Source organism: Lepisosteus platostomus, chromosome 5, assembly GCF_059453375.1.
Source record: "Lepisosteus platostomus isolate fLepPlt1 chromosome 5, fLepPlt1.hap1, whole genome shotgun sequence".
NCBI lineage: Eukaryota > Metazoa > Chordata > Actinopteri > Semionotiformes > Lepisosteidae > Lepisosteus > Lepisosteus platostomus.
Genome location: NC_142615.1, coordinates 43316563 through 43337206, shown reverse-complemented (window position 1 = coordinate 43337206; position 20644 = coordinate 43316563). Strand labels below are relative to the sequence as shown.

Genomic DNA, 20644 nt, shown 5'->3' with positions numbered 1-20644 from the left:
TGTCGGCTGGGTAGAAGAACGCTTCTTCGCTTCCTACACTGGCTATGTCCCTGACTTCTATAAACGATATATTGATGACTGCGTTGGTGCCGCCACATGCTCCAATGATCAGCTTGAGTTCTTCCTGCACCATTTCACCAACTTCCACCCGTCCCTCAAATATACGGTTAACATATCTTCCACCACTCTTCCGTTTCTAGACATCCACTTGTCTATCAACTACCCCCATAGACATCCACTTGTCTACCAACTGTCCACTCGAAGCCCTCGAAATGTACTCATTTTTCATCAACAGAGAATACCCCAGCAGTGTGATTGACAGGGCCCTTGCCCGAGCCAAAAACACCCCCCGGACCATCAACCTGATCAGGAACTCTCGCCGTAACAACCGCATTCCTTTCGTGCTTCCTTACCACCCTAACACACTTCCTATCCCCAGGACCATTAACCACAACTTTTCCATCCTACAGAATGATCCCTCCATTGGGGCCCTCTTTTCTGATCGCCCTATCATCTCATATCCGCCGACCACCTAATCTGCGTAACCTCCTTGTTCACAGCTCCCTTGACCGCCCTCAACAACCATCCACACCAGGCACTTTCCGTTGCAACAGAGCTCGCTGTATCACTTGCAAGTACACAGCCACCACCACACTCATTCAAGGCCCCTCAGGACAATTCCGGATCACCCAGACAGCATCTTGTACCTCCAGCAACCTTATTTACTGTATCTCTTGCAGTAAATGCCCAGCCATCTACATTGGAGAAACAGGAAGGAGACTCGGAGACCGCTTCAGAGAACACGTCAGGGCTGTGAAGATTAAAGATCTCTCCAAGCCCATTGTTTCTCATTTCACCTCTGACGGCCACGACCACTCTAATCTCTCCGTCTGTGTTCTCAAAGACGGTTTTCCGAACTCATACATCAGAAAGACCACCGAAACTAAAATTATTCTGCAGCTAGGATCACACATTCTCCCTTCCCTTAACGACAGACTACTGTTCTTTTAAATTTTTTCCATTCATTGGAAGTTTCATTTCACACCTCTCTGCACCCATTCTGACTTCACACCTCTTGATTGGCCTCTCTTTCTGTCCCCTGCTCCCGCCTCTCACTCCTCCTCCCTCCCAACCTTTGTTCTCCCGCTACTTTACCTTTGCCTACTGCCCTGTCTCTCTCACACCTGAAGAAGGCTCCACGGCCGAAACATTGTGTTCTCTTTCTTCTTTTTTTCAGCATGGAATAAACCTATAACTTGTTCCTTTTTTAATCAAAATAATATTAAGACCTGTATGTATTCAAATAGTATTATCATTATTTATACTTACGCATCAAAAGACGATTGCTGAGAAAAACCTGACAGTATTTAACCTAAATGGCAAACAACAAATATCAGCAATGCATTGTGGTATATAACCAGAAAAGATGCTGTGTTAGATGTGTTTTCAATTTCAATTATATATGCATTTATTAACGTTGTCAATATTATTACGGTTGCAATTTAACCATGGTGAGAATCCCTGCCTGTCATACAGGAGAGTGGGGTTTGATTCCCGACAGGGAGCTAAGGAGCTTTTTCTATGACCTGTTTACAATTTAAACTGTAGTGTGAGACACCTTTCTTCTACAGAAATCTATTTTTTTTAAAGGAGATGAATTAGTTATAACAACACAAAACATCAAAGTGAAGTTGGTTTTCAGCAACTCCTTGGCTACATGGGAATTTTGTTTTTTTGACAGTAGGGTCATTTGCAAAATTAAACAAGGAATTGATTCACTCCTGTGGAATACTGTATAAAATGGAAGACAGGTTTGATATGGAAACAACTACACACATTTTAGTTTTTTTTTCCAATTGTACTCCCATCAAAGTGACATAAGAAAAGTCATTGTCAGAAGTGGGATATGAAAACAAGCCACCAGGGGAGACGGCTGTAATAACGTCACCAGAAATATATTGAAAACAAATGGGCTGTCACTAAGGAAATTCATAGAGAAATACAGGTCCCACCATAAAACACCATAAGGAGTGCAAAACATGTTAAGTTATTTCTGTACTTCATCAGTGTTGGTAAAAGAGGGACTCAAGGACACAAAGACTCTAGTTTGGGATTCAGGCTGAGAAAGGGAAGTGTGACTTTGGACACAGGGCATTGCAGAGAGGAACAAATGGCGCAACGAAACAAAATGCCAAAACCCCAGATTGAACCAGGGACCTTTAGAGCATCAGTCTAAGGCTTTCTCAGCTGAGCTATTTCAACCTCTGTGTATGATCCAACCTCTGCTGTCTGCAGTAGCCTCCCAAAGTTCCAGCATGAGTGCACGAAGAGGAGTGGTAGAGTGTTACTGCAATGTCATTCAGAAGGGTAGTGATCCAGCTCAGCTCTCTGAGGTTTGGTAGATACATCTTCTTCATGAGTAATGTAGGATCAACGTCTTCAGGCTGGAGGAAGGGCTTGCATTTTGGCAGTAGTAACTGACTGAGTAGTGACTTCTAGGACCTGGTCTTATCAGGTTGCTTTGCCACGTTTGTCAGTTCTGCTGAAAAGACCTGTCTCTAGGAAATTTAGGAAGCAGAAGAATGACTATGTGAAAGGTGACATGATCTGCTGGCTGTTTGATGTGATCATGAATGACACAGGAAATTCGAATTCTTGCAATAAAACAAAACAAGATCCATAAAACACTGGCGGGAGTGCAAAATGTGAGAAGATAAAAAGACACCTGTTTCTGCCCAATTTCAAACAGGGGATCTTGCACATGTGTGATGAACGTGATAATCACAATATTACAGAAATGACAGCAGCATTGAACATGGCGAGACGTAAAAGATTGTTAATTCCCTTCAAATACTCACAGTGTGTTTATTCTGCTGTATTAATTTACTGTGATCATCCGGCAGTAACAAACCTGTTATCTACACACTGCTCCCAGGTGACTCCACATTCTACAGCTCTCTAGCAAAAGAGGAAGTCAGACTACAGAAATGGAGAAAATCTCCTCTTCAGAATGTGGAAATATATTCCTGAGAGAAGTCGTTTCTTGAAGTTCAACACTCTCTGCAAGTCACCCATTCCCACCTTGCGCAGTGCAGTGGTTATCACATTCTCTTAACACACCAAAGGGTTTCAGTTTGAAAGCGGGCGAAAACAAGTGATCACTTTTTGCACATTTGTCACTGCTGAGGTTGCTTTATGGGTCTATTTTCTATACTGTGCTGATCAATTGGAAATCAAATGGCAAAAAAGACCCATTCCCACACCTAAGGTCAAATATTAGGAATCAAAAATGCTCGATTGTATGGAAGCACACAGCTTTATTAAGATGTCCAAGTGCAAGATCTTTTTATTGATAGAAGACCCTATTTATGTTATATGAGAAATATTAATATTAATACAGAATCTTTTTTCACCAAATAAATGGGCTTCCTGACTTCAGAAAGCCTTCTAGACAAATACTAAAAGAGCAAAAATTCCATTTGGTGAAAGAAATGAAAACACATACCCTACCAAACCGTGAGTACAGGCCATTCAGGGTGATAATACAGAAACATTTATAATTCAACAAATAAAACCTATCAACTGGTAATCACCACTTATCATAAAAAATAAGTAGCAATACACAGTAGGGGACTCTTGAGTGCAAGTTAAATCCATGCAAGAAGGGGGTTTAGTGTTGTATTTCCAAATCAGATATGCAAATGAGAGATCTGGCCCAGCCAATCTCAAAGCTCCCTTGGTCTGGAATGGAGCTGCTCCCCTCTTCTAGTTATTCACACTGGAGTTAGGTTACATATTAGCACATTTCATCTAACAGTTGCTCCAGAAACAAAAACGTAAACAAATGACCTGGAATGTGACCACACCTATTAGAATGTAGTTCAACAGATAACTTGTAAACCTTGTCATAAGATTTTTTTTGTTCTACAAAATATACTTTATTCCGCAAAAAAAAACATCTCAAAAGGAACATCTCACACATATTAACACTCCATGTAATAAAAAACAACGGCGGAACGGAGATTGATTGTCCGTTATCAATCTTTGCAAGTGGGGGCGAATTTGCGCAATTAACAGAGTCCCTCCAAACCTAGCACTTGCTATTGTCCTTTAATCCCTGTATAGGGCCCAAAGTCCTTTCCAGCGCTCCCTCGCCGTGGGGAAACCCCATTTGGCGACTAGGCGCTTTGTCCTCCTCCTGAGGTCCGATGGGCTCCCGCAGCGCCCGACAGAGGTTGCAGTAGAAGATGCAGTCGAGTTTCATGGGGAAATGTGGGACATCTCGACCCCCTTCCTCGACCGGCTGACACATCCGTGATGTACTAATACTTGCCGCCCCAGACGAAGCCGAAGATCATCCCTTGCAGCGCTCGTCTGAGTCTGGCCGGCAGCGTGTACACCACCGCCAGGTAAACCAAAGCCGGCAGGATGTCTGCTTTCAACACCATCACTTTCCCTGTGTAGGACAGCGACCGCGTTTTCCACAGACCCAGCTTCGCGTTCACCTTGGCGATCCTCTTGGTCTAGTTGTTGGTCTCGTTGTCCTGGCTCAGGAAACCCCCAGTATTTTGAGGGGCTCCGTGCAGAGCACGAGACCCTCCGGCGCCGTCGTCCTGTACTTCCAGGGCCCGAAGAACTTCAGTTTGCTCTTTCGGCAGTTGAGTTTCGACCCCAAGGCTCTGGAGTATTGCTCCATGACCTGCAGGGCCCTCCTCAACCCCCTGTCCGACCTCAGGAACAGCGTCGTGTCGTCGGCGTACTGGGAGATCTTCTGGGTTTCCCCCACGCCTCCCGGTATCTCCAGGGTCCCGTCACACCGTCTCTGCTAAGGGCTCTTGAAGAGCAGGGAGATGATGCCCTCCCTCATGGTGTCTCCGAGTTTCACCCGGCGGAAAATCTCCTGCGCCACTTCCACCAGATCTGCCGCCAGGGTGTCCCAGAAGCAGGTGTAGAATTCCTTGGGGATTCCGTTCGGCCCTGGCACCTTGCCATTCTCCATGGACAAGAGCGCCGCCTTCAGCTCCTCGGCCGCGATCGGACCCTCCAAGTCCTCCCTCACCTCCTCAGGTACTCGTGCCTTCAGCTCCTCCAGAAAAGCATCGCCTGCCTCCACCTCCGTCTGCTTTTCTGAAAAGAGCTCCGTGTAGAAAGCGGTGGCCGCTTCTACCTTGTCGCTCTCGTCCAGCACTTCCTCTCCATCTCCCCGTCTCAGGCCTTGGATCACCCTCTTTTTCTGGGCTCCTCGGACCTGATTGAGTTTGCGGAGCCTCTCCTTCAGGTCCCGTTCCCGGGCTGAATTGAAGGCTCCTCCCCCGTTAGCCGAGCTGTACTCCTCCTCTAGTTGTCTCTGGAGTCGTGCAGCTTCCTTCCTCTCCCTGGCCGCCTTCCGTCTGCAGTACGTCTGCGCCAGGGTTCGGGTCCTGTCTTTCACTGACTCCCACCATTCCACCACGGAGCTGTAGCCGTCTCTCAGATCGCCCCAGCTCGCGTAGTCTTTCCGGAACAGTGCCCTGAAGTCGTCTTCCTCCAGTATCTCCCGGTTCAGCTTCCAGTACCCACGACCGAATGCCGGCAGGCTGGTGTTAGCCACCACCGTCAAGCGCTCGTGGTCGGAATACCACGCCGGGGACACCGTCTCCGACTCCAGGGAGCAGGTCGTGTGCAGGAAGATGTAGTCCAGGCGGCTGCACACTCCCCAGGAGTTTTTCCAGGTTGTTCCGGCGTCGTTAGGGCGACACCGTCTGAAGCCGTCTACTAGGGAGAACTGCTTAAGTAGCGACTCCAGCTCTGCCGAGCTAGCGTCGCTCCCCTTCTCCCGGTCGACGTTGAAGTCCCCGCCAAGCACCACCTGTCTGTTGGTGGTGCAGCAGCTGGCCAGGTCAGCAAACACTTCCTTCAGGATAGAGGGTTCTGTTGGAGCATAGACGTTAATTGCTCTCAACTTCTGCCCCCTCCAGTCGATGTGTGCGACCAGGATCCGGCCCTGCACCACCGGGAAGGAGGAAACCAGCGTCATCTCTGGGTTTCCGAGGAGGATTCCCACTCCGGAAGAGTGGACCCCTCCTACACTCCAGCATGATTCTCCCTTCATCCATTCCCTGGTGAATGTCAGCTTGTCGCTTTCATCCTTCAGGTGGACCTCCTGTAAGAAACAAACTGAGAGGCCAGATCATGAAAGACTCCCCGTCTTTTCAACGGGTCTATTAGCCCTCTCACGTTAGTTGTTAGAAAGGTAAGTTTCTCGGGGGCCTCGGGGGAGGGGGTTACCTCTTCCTGGGCTGCCTCCTCCTGTTGTCCGTGGGACTCGGGGGAGGGGGGTTCTGTTTCCTGGGCTGTCACTTCCTGTCGTCTTTGGGCCTTGGGGGGGAGGGTTTCCATTTCCTGGGCTGCCTCCTCCGGTTGTTACTGGGCCTCGGGGGAAGAAAGTTCCGTTTCCTCTAGGACGAGGAAACGGTTCTCCCTTACCACTCTTTTCTTTTGTCCTTCCGAAGGTGGATCCGCCCTGCATCTCTTCTCCCGCTTTCTCTTTCCCTTCTTGCTGGGAGTTATTAGGGCCCTTTCTCCGGTCGGCCATTTTGTCCGTCATCCTGGCAGCCATCTTGTGGCACTGGTGCAGCTGGGGGTGTGGCCTCGGCAGTTTCGGTTCTCTGCGGGGGAGGTGCGGGTTCTTTGTTCTCACCTCTCTCCCTTTGTCTTGAGACCGGTTTCTGCCCGCCGGCTTCCACCACCTGCGCAAATGAAGGTTTGCTTACCTTGCATTGGTGAAGGAGGTGCCCCTCTTTGTTACAGTTGTGACATCTGACGATGTCACACGTGTTCTCCTTGTGGCATCCTGGGGTAGTAAAGGTACCCCCTGTCGGCTCCGATGTTGAAGTGGGCCGGGGGGTGCTGGAAACCGTCGACGCCCTCTGGGTCCTCTTTCAGGAGGACTCGGTACTGGCGTTTGCCGTACCAGACGCCGCAACTGTCCCTGATCTCCGTCGGTTTGCCCACCACAGTTACATACCTCCCTAGGTACGCTGTTACCAGTTCCATTGGTTCATAGGGGTTGTATGTGAGGACTGTGATGGTCCTCTGGTTTGTCTTCCTCATAGGCTCCGGCCTGAAATCAGAGAAACCGGGGTGCTTACCTTTTTCTCTGATCATTTTCGTTGCCTTTTCATATGAGGCGTCTGTGGCCATGTAGGTCTCCATGTATCTCTCTGCCTTGTTGTCTTGCAGGCAGTAGAGATCTCCGGCCACCAACTGCAGGATCCCTCTCAGGAAGGTAATGAAAAAGGATTTCGCAGTTGGCATCGTCTCTGTTTTCTTGGTCCAGTGGAACCGGATCAGTGTCTTCTTGTCTGCCATCTGGAAAGGAGAAAAAAGAAAAAAGGAGAGAAAGAGAGAGAGCAAGGTCCTGTGGAGAGGAGGGTTTAGCTGCTAAAGGAGCAGCGAGGGAGCCCTGGCCTTTGTCCTTGTGGGCAAAGCCCAGCTAGGTGCAGGCGCAGGAGGAGAGAGAGAGAGGGAGCGGATAATGCTTCCGAGTCTCCAGGAAGAAACTAAGAACTGTGGGCAGGCCACGAGTACCTACTCCCCGCCAAGAGGCCAAGGAGGCAGAGAGAGAGAGAAGAAGCGGATAGCGCTTCCGAGTCTCGAGGAAGAAAGCAAGCACTGCGGGCAGGCCACTAGTACCTACTCCCAGCCAAGAGGCCAAGGAGGCGGAGCAAGAGAAAGGGGGAGGGGAGAGGAGAGAGCAGAGAGAGAGAACGTTGCTGCCGGATCCCACCCAGCTCAGCTGCTGCTTGGCCTTAACCCCCTAGGCTCAACCTCGGGCGATACCAGCTCAAGCACTCTTCAGGATCTTCGATCGCCTTCTAGAACTTTGGAAAGACAGGAACTGCGGGCATGCCACTTGAACTTGATCTTAGCCAAAAGGCCGATAAAATTGGATTCCAGCTCACTGGCCCTGCAAAACTTAGTTCAAGACTTTAAACTCTCAGACACATATAGATGTATATATCCCACAACGGCAGGATATACATGGTCAGGGAGGAATAGCAGCTCCAGAACTGACTATTGCTTTGCCTCAGAGAGAGTGAAAGTTGTTGGGGTCACTCTTCAGCCTGTCTTCTTCTCAGATCATCAAGCTTTAGGGTGTAGAGTGGAACTCCAGGGCGGGACTTTCTTTGGCCCAGGCCTCTGGAAACTCACCACAAAGCTGCTAGAGAATGACGGGGTAGTATCCTGCTACAAGGAGAGACTATCACAGTGGCTGTCCTTGCAGTGTCTGTATGGGTCAGTAGGAGGATGGTGGGAGGAGGTGAAGGTGAGGACGAGGGTCTTTTTCATGGCTAAGGGAAGGAAGGCTGCCAGACGGAGAGGAGTGTTAGCCAGGAAACAGAGGCAGCTGCAGCGTCTGTACACGATGCTGCACAGTGGCTTCGATGTACTCGAGGATATCACCCTTTTAAAAAAGGATGTCTGGAGCATAGCGGAAGAAAGTAGTCGAGGAGTGCTGTTAAGAAGCTGAGTGCAGTTCTTGGAAGAAAATGAGAAGTGTACTCGCTTCTTTTTCAGGAAAGTGGTAGGCTCCAAGTCTGTCATGGAAAGTGTAGTTGATGAGGAGGGAAGAGAGAGTACAGAGCTGAGTGCTATCCTCTCCTGCATTGAGGCCATCTTGTCACGGACGTCCAAGGGGCCTAACCGTAGGTAGCAGGAGGGCGGAAAAAGACCCATATGCGTAGCGGCGAGACGGGAAAAAGGCCCGGGCTCATTAGTGCAAATAGTTCAGGAATGCCGTATAGAAACCTGTGGCCTCAGGGAGCGGATGTGGGGCGCCCTGGTGCTAGGCGGGTCTCAGGACATCGAAACGTCAGTGCTGAGCGAGGACAGAGTGCAAGACCCGGAAATATTTAGCCAAAGGGAAAGAGAGGGACAGGAAAGACAGCAGACCAGAAACAAGGGACAGGACAGAGAAGGACCGCCCTCTGGCTGCATAGGGCGTGACACTTCTACACAAGACTGTACAGCTCTACAGAGGTAAAGGATGAAGAAATTCATTTTTTTACCTCAAAGCTAGAAAACATTTTGAGTGAAGAAGATAGGGAAGTACTTGAGGAGGATTTGACAATAGAAGAGCTGAGAGGCTATTTAGAGCTTACAGAAGGGGAAAACTCCGGGTACTGACAGGCTCCCTAGAGGGGCGTCTGCTTTTACTACTTGCATGAATGAAGGCAAAAAAAAGCCAATCGATGTGAACGAACGGCGCTTTACAGAGGAGTACTGCCTGACTGGATCGTTGATGAACGACAGAGGCCACTCCGACCTCTTCTCGGTTTTCTTCAGTGACTTACTAAGGATCTTCTTCACATTCACCCATGCAGGGGAAGCCAGTTACACCAAAGCAAACGAAGGAAAGTGCATTTCAAGCAGAGACCAGGAGGGACTTGTTTACACTGAGAGTGGTCGGAGAATGGAACAATGCGCCCAGCCCTGTTGCTGGAGCCGATTCTTGATGAGATCTTGGGCTCACTAAGAGGCCCCCGCTGGATGCTAATCTTTCTGTTGTTCTTGCAGTTCCTGCGCTGCTTTTGAGCCGACAGAGCTCGTCCTGGTCTGTCGGCACAGCCCAATTGCAAATGATCGGCTCCGCGTACAGAAGGAACGTGCGTTTGGTACAAGAGTGCATGAAGGCACCGGAAACACATTGGGAACAAATGACCGGTCGCTCAAGACCTCTGTGAAGTACAGGAGCGTGCAAAACAAGGCTGTTTCCACCCGGTCTCGAACTGGGGACCTTGCGCGTGTTAGGCGAACGTGATAGCCGCTACACTACGGAAACCTGCAGGGACCGCTGCTGGTGTCTCACTTGCGTTTCGGGCTGAGAAAGGGACGCGTCACTTTAGGCAGGGGGCGCTGGAGAGAGGAACAAAGGGCGTGATGAAACAAAATGCCGAAACCCGGGATCGAACCAGGGACCTTTAGATCTTCAGTCTAACGCTCTCCCAACTGAGCTATTTCGGCGGTGCGCAGAGCCCATAGCCACCTGCTCCAGCCTTCCTGTGTTGCGGCATGAGCGCACCAAGAGGAGCGGGAGAGTGTTGCAGGAACGTCACTCAGAAGGAAAGCCACCCAGGTGCGCCCTCTGAGCTCTGTCCAGCGCATCTTCCTCGCATGGACTCCTGCCTGTGACGGGCAGGAAACAATTAGCAAGAAAGGAACGACACCCCATGGGTGTCTCATGACCACACCTTAGGTTGTGACACGTGCAGGTGTGAGGGGTTGCCGGGCTACTTTGGAGCAGAGCTCGGGCGGAGGGGGGGCGGGAAAGCAGACAAAGAGGTGACACCTCAAGGTCTGCACGATCACAGCTCTCCGCCGCCCCAGGCTTCCGCTCGATAAGCTACTGGACACACCCGCCCCTCCTCACACAGACCATGGAAAAGCCCCCGAGTGGGAGGGCTCTCTCTTCCTCCCAGGAGCTCTTTGACACGACGCACAGACATAGCGCGGGGAGCTGCCGCCTGCAAACACGGCTCCAGGCAGGACTCCACTCCGCAGGAGCCGCAGAGCAGGGGAGATGGGGGCAGCTTAGCTCCTGTGCAGAGACCTGAGCTGTTGTTGCTGCGGACGCTGTCTTTTCTGCACTCGGGGTAGGAGTGAATGTTGAGTTGCCCTTAGAAATGAAGCAGAGCACTTCAACGGCACGGGTGTGTGTGTGTGCGCCCTGGTGATTCTGGGAGACAGATCGAACCTGGGCTAAAAGAGAGGGGGCTTAGCCCTCTTCCATTTGCTAGTTCAAAGTTGTACAACCCATTTGTATCTGCTAGGCGGCGCAGTCGTCGTCCACAAAGAAGACTTTGAAAAGCGTCAAAGGCAAGTCATTCCGAGTTGGTCGTTTGTGTTTTCCGTTCAGACGCGAAATGCTGAAATGATCTCTCGGCTCCTCGGTTGTCATTTCTGCTCCGTAAAGGAATCACAGCACGCGTCGCCTTCCAGCACGCTGGGTCGGGACACGATGCCGGGGGTCGGAGCGTACGCTGTCTTCCTCGTTAGTATAGTGGTAAGTATCCCCGCCTGTCACGCGGGAGACCGGGGTTCGATTCCCCGACGGGGAGTAGCTTTTCTTTCACCTCCTTAGAGAAAGGACTGCCTTTCACTTCTCTGTTTTCTTTCACAGCGTCGTGCACCTTTTCATTGGTCTCGCTTTCAGAGCCTCCGCACGGCACACGACTCGACATCAGGAAGCACATTGAAGTGAAAGCAGGAAGCGCTGCGACATGCACTGTGCAGATCCCGCCACACTAAGAGGTGAGTGGGTCTGTTCGATGCACAAAGAACACTTTGATAAGCGTCAAAGGCAAGTCATTCCGAGTTGGTCGTTTGTGTTTTCCGTTCAGACGCGAAATGCTGAAATGATCTCTCGGCTCCTCGGTTGTCATTTCTGCTCCGTAAAGGAATTACAGCACACGTCGCCTTCCAGCACGGTGGGTCGGGACACGATACCGGGGGTTGGAGAGAGCGATGTCTTCCTCGTTAGTATAGGACCTGTCACGCGGACCTGTCACCTGTCCCCACCTGTCACGCGGAAGACCGGGGTACATCAGGACGCGCATTGAAGTGAAAGCAGGATGCGCTGTGACATGCACTGTGCAGATCCCGCTACACTAAGAGGTGAGTGGGTCTGTTCGATCACACTGCTAGGCGAATCCCCAATCCCCTTTTGTGCGTGGCGACAAAAGAAGTCTGTTTCCGCCCGGTTTCGAACCAGGGACCTCTCGCGTGTGAGGCGAACGTGATAACCACTACACTACGGAAACGGTGGTAAGAGGTGCCCAGCGGCCCAGCACTGAGCTTCTACAATGCGATTCAGCTGCTTCCAGTGCCTTTATTGGAGTGCGCTGATGGACCGTGCTCTCTCTCCAGAGACCAGCACGCCTGTCATGGACGGAGCAGGAAAGGCGGCGCCACATTCTACAGCCCTCTCCACGCAATCGACGAAATCGGGCTACTGAAGTGGAGAAAATCGCCTCTCCAGAAAGTGCAAATATCATCTTGTATAAAACTTATTGCCGAAGGTCAGCCCTGTCTACCAGAGTAACCCTCCCACCTCCTGCAGCGATGATCAGCTCGTCTCACACGCGAGAAGTTTCGGCTGGAAACAAGCGCCCCCTCTTCTCGCACGTTTTGCACGTTCGAGTAGTTTTAATGCGGCTCCTTCGTACACGGTGCTGATCTTTTGGAATGCAGGATTCAAAACTGACACGTTCCCATACCGGGAGTTGAACCCAGGCCACCTGGGTGAAAACCAGGAATCCTAACCGCTAGACCATATGGGAGCGCACAACCCCGCTGTTCCGGGCATCATGCAAGCAAACTACATAAATATGAGAAAACGCAAGAAGTGTCACTCAGAGTGTCGAAGGGTCGATGTATACTGGGGCTCAGTTGAAATGCAACGTCAGGACTTTTCCGAATTATGTCACACGAAGAGAGCACAGCCTTTTCCGCCCTGCCACGTGTGTCTCGGTATCTCGCCATGATCGTATAGTGCTCAGTACTTTGCGTTGTGGCCGCAGCAACCCCGGTTCGAGTCGGTAGAATAGGGGCGTCTGCTTTTACTACATGCACAAATGAAGGCAAAAAAAAGCCAATCGATGTGAACGAACGGCGCTTTACAGAGGAGTACTGCCTGACTGGATCGTTGATGAACGACAGAGGCCACTCGACCTCTTCTCGGTTTTCTTCAATGACTTACTAAGGATCTTCTTCACATTCGCCCATGCAGGGGAAGCCAGTTACACCAAAGCAAATGCAGGAAAGTGCAATTCAAGCAGAGACCAGGAGGGACTTGTTTACACCGAGAGTTGTCGGAGAATGGAACAATGCGCCCAGCCCTGTTGCTGGAGCCGATTCTTGATGAGATCTTGGGCTCACTAAGAAGCCCCCGCTGGATGCTAATCTTTCTGTTGTTCTTGCAGGTCCTGCGCTGCTTTTGAGCCGACAGAGCTCGTCCTGGTCTGTCGGCACAGCCCAATTGCAAATGATCGGCTCCGCGTACAGAAGGAACATGCGTTTGGTACAAGAGTGCATGAAGGCACCGGAAATACATTGGGAACAAATGACCGGTCACTCAAGACCTCTGTGAAGTACAGGAGCGTGCAAAAAGAGGCTGTTCCCGTCCGGTTTCAAACCGGGGATTTTTCCGCGTGTGAGGCAAACGTGATAACCGCTGCACTACGGAAACAGTGAGAAAAGGGACGCCCCGGCAGTGAGTATTCAACCTTATTGCGTTACTGCTCCCAACTAGTTGATATCAATTTAATTCTTAAGGGTTATGTACTTGTTTTGAGTATCTCATGTAGAAGTTGTAAACAAGTTCAATTACGAAATGGTCTAAATGAATGATATACCGAACTTATGTCCTCTTGATATGTGTAACTCTTTGTAACTGAATGAATTTATATCTTTTGTATTCTGATAACCCATACGATAAGATCTGTTAGGTTTGCATGCATATTCTATATATTAACAAATGTATCCTCGTGTATTTGTACCTGTGTGTGCGTTGTTTGAGTTATGTCACATGGTTGGATTCTAAGACCATTAAAAGAATCAATTTTGTGATTTACTGCCACAAAAATAATTGTCCCAGTAAATGCCCAAACCCCTACAGAACTGGTGCCTCCCAGCCTGTGGAGCAGACAGCGAGCCTGTCTCTTAATAATACTAATAATACAGTGTGTGATTCCCTACCTCAGCCAGAGGAACAGACAGTGAGCCTGTCTCTCAATAATAATACAGTGTGTGATCTCCTGTCCCAGCCTGGGAAACAGTGAGTCAGCCTCTCAATAATTATAATACAGTGTGATCTACTGTCCCAGCCTGAGGAACACACAGTGAGCCTGTATCTAAATTATAATAATACAGTGCGTGATCTCCTGTACTAGCCTGAGGAATAGACAGCGAGCCTGTCTCTCAATAATGAAAACCTAGTGTGGAATGTCCTGTCCCAGTCTGAAGGACAAACAGTGAGCATGTCCCTCAGTAATAATAGAACAGTGTGTGATCTCCAGTCCCAGCAGGAGGAACAGACAGTGAGTCTGTATCTCAATAATAATAATACAGTGTGTGATCTCCTGTCCAAGCCTGGCGAACACTGAGGCTGTCTCTCAATACTAATAATACAGTGTGTGATATCCTGCCCCAGCCTGAGGAACAGACAGTGAGCCTGTCTCTCAATAATAATAATACAGTGTGTGATTTCCTGTCCCAGCCTGGGGAACAGTGAACCAGATACTCAATAATAATAATACAGTGTTATCTCCTGTCTCAGCCTGGGGAACACTGAGCCTGTCTCTCAATACTAATTATACAGTGTGTCATTTCCTGCCCCAGTCAGAGGAACAGACAGTGAGCCCGTCTCTCAATAATAATAATACAGTGTGTGATCTCCTTTCCCAACCTGAGGAACAGACAAGAATGAGCCAGTCTCTCAATAATAATAAAGCAGATTATGATCTGCTGTCCCAGCCTAAGGAACAGTCAGGAAAGAGCAGGTCTCTCTATAACAATAATACAGTTTGTGATCTCCTGTCCCAGCCTGAGGAACAGACAGTGAGCCTGTCTCTCAATAATAATAATACAGAGTATGACCTCCTGTCCCAGCCTGGGGAACAGTGAGCTTGTCTCTCAATAATAATAATAATACAATGTGTGATCTCCTGTCCCAGCCTGGGGAACACTGAGGCTTTCTCTCAATACTAATAATACAGTGTGTGATATCCTACCCTAGCCTGAGGAACAGACAGTAAGCCTGTCTCTCAATAATAATAATACAGTGTGTGATCTCCTGTCCCAGCCTGGGGAACAGTGAGCCAGACTCTCAGTAATAATAATACAGTGTGATCTACTGTCCCAGCATGAGGAACAGTGAGTCTGTCTCTCAATAATAATAATACAGTGTGAATTCCTGTCTCAGCTTGTGGAACATACAGTGAGCCTGTCTCTCTATAATAATAATATAATGTATGACCTCCTGTCCCAGCCTGGGGAATATACAGTGAGCCTGTCTCACTATAATAATAATACAGTGTCTGATCTCCTGTCCCAGCCTGAGGAACAATAAGCCTGTCAATCAATAATAATACAGTATGTGATGTCCTGTCTCCGCCTGAGGAACAGAGAGTAAGCCTGTCTCTCAATAATAATAATTCAGTGTGGGATCTCCTGTCCCAGTCTGATGAACAGACAGTGAGCCTCTCTCTCAATAATTATAATACAGTGTGTGATCTCCTGTCCCAGCCTGAGGAACAAACAGTGAGCCTGTCTCAAAATAATAATAATACAGTGTGGGATCTCCTGTCCCAGCCTGGGGAACAGTGTGCCAGACTCTCAATAATATTAATAATAATAATACAATGTGATCTACTGTCCCAGATTGAGGAACAGACAGTGAGCCTGTCTCAATAATAATACAGTGTGTGACCATCTGTCCCAGACCGAGGAAAAGACAGTGAGTCTGTCTCTAAATAATTATAATAATACAGTGTGGGATCTCCTGTCCCAGCCTGGGGAACAGACAGTGAGTTTGTCTCTCAATAATAATAATACAGTGTGTGATCTCCTGTCCCAGCCTGGGGAACATACAGTGAGCCTGTCTCTCTATAATAATAATTCAGTGTGGGATCTCCTGTCCAACTCTGAGGAACAGACAGTGAGCCTGTCTCTAAATAATAATAATACAGTGTGTGATCCTCTGTCCCAGCCTGAGGAACAGACAGTGAGCTTGTCTCTCAATAATAATAATACAGTGTGTGATCTCCTGTCCCAGCCTGAGGAACAGTGAGCCTGTCAATCAATAATAATACAGTATGTGATGTCCTGTCTCAGCTTGAGGAACAGAGAGTAAGCCTGTCTCTCAATAATAATAATACAGTGTGGGATCTCCTGTCCCAGCCTGAGGTACAGACAGTGAGCCTGTCTCTCAATAATAATATAGTGTGTGACCACCTTCTGTGGTCTGTTTCAAATCCGCCCGCGATGAGACTCCGAGGAGAAATGAAGAGCCCCAGTCGCGCTAGAAAATCACCCGGGAAAGAGACTTTCAATGTAGGAAAAAAAAGTCGTTAGTAACAGACATAATATGTTTGTTTTGTTTTTTTAATCGCTGCGATGTGTGACTAAGCTCATACGACTAAGAGTTGCCCCCTTTGTCTAGATCTGGTAACCTGCTCGTCGCTGGTGGGCCAGATCGTGTCCCCCGTCACTACACTGGGGCATTAAGACCCTCAAAGACCGCAGGGTGAGTGCCCCCTGCTGGCCCCACTGAGAGGTCGAATCCCACCTCCTCCGCTCTCTGCGAAAAGCAGTATCTTCAGGCCCTGACATCCCACCCCTGCCACTCTCTGCGTAAATAAGTATCGTCAGGCCCTGACATCCCACCCCTGCCACTCCCTGCGTATAGAAGTGTCGTATGGCCCTGACATCACACCCCCACCACTCTCTGCGGAAAGCACTGTCGTATAGCCCTGACACCCAACCCTCCACTCTCTGCATTAAGCACTGTCGTATAGCCCTGACACCCACCCCTCCACTCTTTGAATAAAGCAGTGTCGTCAGGCCCTGACATCCCACCCCCGCCACTGTCTACGTAAAGTAGTATCGTCAGGGCCTGACATCCCACTCCCGCCACTCTCTGTGTAAAGTAGTGTCATATGGCCCTGACACCAATCCCTCCACTCTCTGCATAAAGCAGTGTTGTCAAGCCCTGACATCCCTCCCCCGCCACTCTCTGTGTAAAGCACTGTCGTATGGCCCTGACATCACACCCCCACCACTCTCTGCGTAAAGCACTGCCGTATAACCCTGACACCCTCCCCTCCACACTCTGCGTTAAGCTGTGTTGTCAGGCCCTGACATCCCACCCCCACCACTCTCTGTGTAAAGCACTGTCGTATAGCCTTGACACCCACCTCTCCACTCTCTGTGTAAAGCAGTGTCATATGGCCCTGACATCACACCCCCACCACTCTCTGTAGAGCACTGCTGTATGGCCCTGACATCACACCCCCACCACTCTCTGCGGAAAGCACTGTCATATAGCCCTGACACCCACCCCTCCATTTTTTGCATAAAGCAGTGTCGTCAAGCCCTGCCACTCTCTGCGTAAAGAAGTGTCGTATGGCCCTGACATCCCACCCCCACCACTAACTGTGTAAAGTAGTATCGTCAGGCCCTGACATCCCACCCCTGCCACTCCCTGCGTATAGAAGTGTCGTATGGCCCTGACATCACACCCCCACCACTCTCTGCCGAAAGCACTGTCGTATAGCCCTGCCACTCTCTGCGTAAAGAAGTGTCATATGGCCCTGACATCCCACCCCCACCACTAACTGTGTAAAGTAGTATCGTCAGGCCCTGACATCCCACCCCTGCCACTCTCTGCATAAAGCAGTGTCGTCAAGCCCTGACATCCCACCCCCGTCACTCTCTGTGTAAAGCAGTGTCATATGGCCCTGACATCCCACCCCCACCACTCTCTGTGTAAAGCACTGTCGTATAGCCTTGACACCCACCTCTCCACTCTCTGTGTAAAGCAGTGTCATCTAGCCCTGACATCCCACCCCCTCCACTCTCTGAATAAAGAAGTGTCGTATGGCCCTGACACCCACCCCTCCATTCTCTGCATAAAGCAGTGTCGTCAGGCCCTGACATCCCACCCCTCCACTCTCTGCGTAATGCGGTATCGTCAGGCCTTGACATCCAACCCCCTCCACTCTCTGCGTAAAGCAGACATGTTACAGACATTTACAAAAAAGACATATTATAAAATATTGACATATACTGTAGGCGGCTGGAGCATTATTGGGAGACAGACTCACTGTTCCTCAGGCTGTGACAGGAGATCACATGCTGGGCTGCCAGATCAACTGAGTTCCCTCCTCCCTCTCCCAGTAGGATTGGGACCCGTTGTGATTCTGGCAGGTGTGGGAACTCTGGGATTAGATTCCTGAATTTCGGGAAGAATGTTTCTCTAATCCCAGAGTATCTGTCACAGTGCAGTAGGAAGTGCACCTCTGTCTCTATTTCTCCCCGCTGGCAGTGGGAGCATAGCCTGTCCTCTCTGGGCAGCCAGGTCTGCCTGTGTTGCCCAGTTTCTATGGCCAGGTTGTGGTCACTGAGCCTGTACTTCGTCAGGGTCTGTTTCTGTTTGTTATTTTTTATTTTGGTCAAATATTCAGCTAGTGTGTATTGTCTGTTTAAGGTTCTGTAGCATTCCAGTTTATGTTTTTGTGTGTGTGTGTCCCAGTGTGTGAGATATTGCTGTTTGATCTGTGCTGTGATGTGCTTGAGTATGGGTTGTGGCGCTCTAGCAGTGCTGTCCTGAGGCTGGTTAGTGTCGGTGTCACTCACTGCGAGTGTGATTTCAGCAGAGTCTCTGTACTCTTGGGACACTTGACTCACCTGTCTCTCTCTTTCTCTCCCTGTGCTGTCCCTCTCCTGCCCCCTCTCTCCCTCCTCGGACTCCAGCTGGAGGAGGTCCAATCACCACCTCCTGTGAGACAGAAGAAAAATAAGGTGGGTAATGCTCTGATCCTCTCTTTACTCCTGTCCAGTGTCCAGTCAGTGTCCAGTCAGTGTGTCTGTATGAACCCCTCTCTCTCTCAGTGCAGTGTTCATGTACTGGAGTGTCCAGTCAGTGTGTCTGTATGAACCCCTCTCTCTCTCAGTGCAGTGTTCATGTACTGGAGTGTCCAGTCATGTGTCTGTATGAACCCATCTCTCTCTCTCAGTGCAGTGTTCATGTCCTGGAGTGTCCAGTCCGACTCTTAACGTGACTCTCCTGTCTCTGCTTCAGAAGCGCTGGTGCGTCTTTTTAAACTCCCTGAGCTGCGTGTCAGTGGAGACAGAAGATCAGGACGAGCCGATGGAGCCGTGGGTCAGGAGAGGAAGAGCGAGGGAGAGGAGGAGCAGGCTGCCGGGAAGGACAAGAAGAGGAAGAGGAGGTGCAGGTGAGCAGACAGGGGGGCGCCGCCCGGTCGTGTCTGTGATTCAAGGAGGAGTCTCCTCTTGCTGTTTGATGTCATGGTGACGTCTGTGTCTGTGTCCCTCACACCTGCAATAACAATATTCTTTCCAGGTTCCTTTCCTGGTTCTGTGCCAGCTAAGATCTGGACTGGACTAGACTGGACTGGACTGGAGCTGAGGGACGCCAGACTGGACTGCACTGAAGCTGAGGGGCCCCAGACTGGACTGGACCGGAGCTGAGAGACACCAGACTGGACTGGACCGGAGCTGAGAGACACCAGACTGGACTGGACTGGAGCTGAGGGGCCCCAGACTGGACTGGACTGGAGCTGAGAGACACCAGACTGGACTGGACTGGAGCTGAGGGACCCCAGTCTGGACTGCACTGGAGCTGAGGGACACCAGGTTGGAGTGGAGCTGAGGGGCCCCAGACTGGACTGGACTGAAGCTGAGGGGCCCCATTCTGAACTGGACTGAAGCTGAGGGACCCCAGACCCCGGTCTGGACTGAAGCTTGTAATTTTTGTTCTTTTGTTAAGCATCAATAAAAAATTTTAAAAAAAATCTGTTTAGCTTTTGGTTTTTTCCTCCGTATCACCCCCCTCTCTGAACTGGCTCCATCCCTCTGCTCTCCTCCCCACTGGATCCCCCTGACCTGGGAAGAGCTCTGAGTGGAGAGTCCAGACGGATTAATTATTATTATTATTATTCGTGCTGCACTGGGCTTCAGTTCTGGCAGTGAGAGGGGGTCTCTGTGATCAGTACAGATACTTATGACTGTATAATAATACACGATAGAAATGGAAAACAGGGTAGCGCTGTAGTCCCTTCGAAACGTTTTGAACTGCCAGAAGAAGTTTTCACAACCCGGACTCGTGAAGGTACAGGTCTTCTCCCATCGTCCGGAGCAAGGTGTATTGTGTCCTGGTGATTTCTCCCGTTTTGAACGGAGTTTAATGTCTTGTTTCTACTTTATTAGAGAGAGGCACTGAACATCCTGTGATGGACTGGTGTCCTGTCCAGGGTGTGTGAGTGTGTGTGTCCTGTGATGGACTGCTGTCCTGTCCAGGGTGTGTGAGTGTGTGTGTGTCCTGTGATGGACTGCTGTCCTGTCCAGGGTTTGTGAGTGTGTGTGTGTCCTGTGATGGACTTGTGTCCTGTCCAGGGTGTGTGTGTGTACTGTGATGGACTTGTATCCTGTGAAGGACTGGTGTCCTGTCCAGGGTGTGTGTGTGTCCTGTGATGGACTGGTGGATCACAATATTAATTCTCCTCCTTGATTCCCTCCTTCATCGCCAGAGTGAAAGCGGGACACGGCAGTAAAAGCTCAGCCCTGCGGGTGGTGGTCCTCTCGGCCACAAGGGGGCGCTGTGGCTCCACGGGGGGGGGGGGGGTTATGTTCAAGTCCCGCTGGGAATCGCACCGACGCGGCGGAGTTCGTGAACGTCCCAGACACCAAGAAAACGAGAGAGAGAAAAAAGGTCGTTTTCGGGGTTCAAGAAGCAACCCCGAGATTCAGGGAGTTTCCCCGCTGAGCTTACTCTGCCGAAAACACGCAGGTTTTATTTTTTTCCCGTGCCCCCCCTCACACAGGCCGTTTCTGTAGCGTGAAGTTGTGTTTTTTTGCGCGGCGG

At 50.1% G+C, this 20644-nt stretch overlaps 1 protein-coding gene and 5 non-coding genes across 6 annotated transcripts in view; 2 read left to right on the top strand and 4 right to left on the bottom strand.

The window, feature by feature from the left end:
* LOC148666845 (zona pellucida sperm-binding protein 3-like) overlaps positions 1 to 20644 on the top strand; it is a 779162-nt gene that overhangs the window by 719091 nt on the left and 39427 nt on the right. The window lies entirely within an intron of this gene.
* LOC148666854 (U7 small nuclear RNA) lies at positions 3421 to 3478 on the bottom strand. The gene has a single exon (XR_015938904.1). It is a non-coding gene; the product is annotated as a U7 small nuclear RNA (small nuclear RNA).
* trnaf-gaa (transfer RNA phenylalanine (anticodon GAA)) lies at positions 9933 to 10005 on the bottom strand. The gene has a single exon. It is a non-coding gene; the product is annotated as a tRNA-Phe (tRNA).
* trnad-guc (transfer RNA aspartic acid (anticodon GUC)) lies at positions 11028 to 11099 on the top strand. Its single transcript has one exon. It is a non-coding gene; the product is annotated as a tRNA-Asp (tRNA).
* On the bottom strand, positions 11729 to 11801 carry trnav-cac (transfer RNA valine (anticodon CAC)). The gene has a single exon. It is a non-coding gene; the product is annotated as a tRNA-Val (tRNA).
* On the bottom strand, positions 12249 to 12320 carry trnae-uuc (transfer RNA glutamic acid (anticodon UUC)). Its single transcript has one exon. It is a non-coding gene; the product is annotated as a tRNA-Glu (tRNA).